The 1,428-nt window shown below is 36.9% G+C and overlaps 1 long non-coding RNA gene across 1 annotated transcript; it reads left to right on the forward strand.

Annotated features, from left to right (window-relative positions):
* The first annotated feature begins 542 nt into the window (after positions 1 to 542).
* LOC149402702 (uncharacterized) lies at positions 543 to 1,012 on the forward strand. The gene is made up of 3 exons (XR_016295985.1): positions 543 to 594; positions 742 to 858; positions 936 to 1,012. It is a non-coding gene; the product is annotated as an uncharacterized LOC149402702 (long non-coding RNA).
* Positions 1,013 to 1,428: the final 416 nt, after the last annotated feature.

Raw genomic sequence — 1,428 nt, forward strand, 5'->3', positions numbered from 1 at the left:
TAAAATGTCGACACTTCTGTTTCTTTTTGCAGACGGCCATTGTGTGTCACAAGGTGGACAGATTTGGCTATATATATATTATATATATATATATATATATATATATATATATATATATATATATTGTTATTCAATCACGGCATTTGAAAGGGATTTTTCGGTTGACTAGCTTTTGGTTTCGACAATTCAGGTGAAGAAAATGAGTGAGCTCAGCGGGGGTTACAACATTGTTGGACTTTCTCAGGTGACTCTTTTTTAATCCATTCGTTCTCGTTTGGTGGTTTAAAGATCTCGTATGGTAACTAACCTCGCAGTCAAATATCGTGTATATACACACGACTGATTAGTTTCGAAAGTTCATCGGATTTCATATGTTTCTTTTTGGCAGGGAAACGTGATCGGTCGTGGCGTCATTGAATTTTGTGATGGTGGACCTCCTGTAAGAACCGATCAATAGTCCGAACTTGAAACGTCTTTATCGTTTTCTCTTTTGTGCACCTCGATCAATGATTCATGTTCTGCGTGACTCGTTGGTCGTCCACAGGTAAAGAAGACGCTGAAGAAGAGGCTCAGAAAGGAAGGTGGAAAAACGAGGTGTGCTATTTGTATTTGGTGACATTTGATTTCTTGGTTTCTGTTTTTTTTTTTAACTGTCAATTGCCTAGTATGAATGTTAGTCTGTTTTTTAGTCTTGTCTATTAAGGGTTTATTTTTTTCTTTTTGTTTTTCCCTGATGTGAAGGAACGAGACAGTTACTGGAAGATGATGCAGCAATACATCGGTGCAGATGTCACATCACTTGTGAAGCTTCCGGTCCTTATCTTTGAGCCAATGACTATGCTTCAGAAAATGGCCGAGGTTTGTGTTGTACTTCTTCTATGCTTGTTTACATGCTTTGTCACGTACACGATGTTTCACGAGCTGTTTTGTATCAGTTAATGGAATATTCTTACTTATTGGATCGCGCCGATGAATGCGAGGATCCGCACATGCGATTAGTTTACACCAACCTCGACAAGCGAGAGCCGCGAACAATGACTGAGCTCTCGACTCGTTTGAGCGATAGAATGATTTTATATTTCAAGTAGTCATGCTCATGGAATCAACCAGAAACAGATGTGGTTATTAAAAAAACAGCCAAGTATTTTTTTTCCTTCTTTTATTAATCATGAGAATTCATGTTATTTTATAAATTATTTTTGTAGGCAACAATGTACTCATATACGTATTTAATAACGTGCATATGAGGTGCTGATTTCCCTGTATACATGTTAATGTTACGGCCTCTTTCAAATAACATATATGATACTTAGTATTATAACAAGCTTTTTTTTTAACATGCTCTTATATTTTCAGTCTGGGTGGATTTGCATTCTTATCGACACCTTACTCAAGCTAGAGATCTACAGCAACTATATCCAGGTTCAA

The sequence above is a fragment of the Urtica dioica genome, chromosome 3 (assembly GCF_054948205.1).
Source record: "Urtica dioica subsp. dioica isolate 48M chromosome 3, U.dioica_male_clone48M_v1_H2, whole genome shotgun sequence".
NCBI classification, from domain to species: Eukaryota; Viridiplantae; Streptophyta; class Magnoliopsida; order Rosales; family Urticaceae; genus Urtica; species Urtica dioica.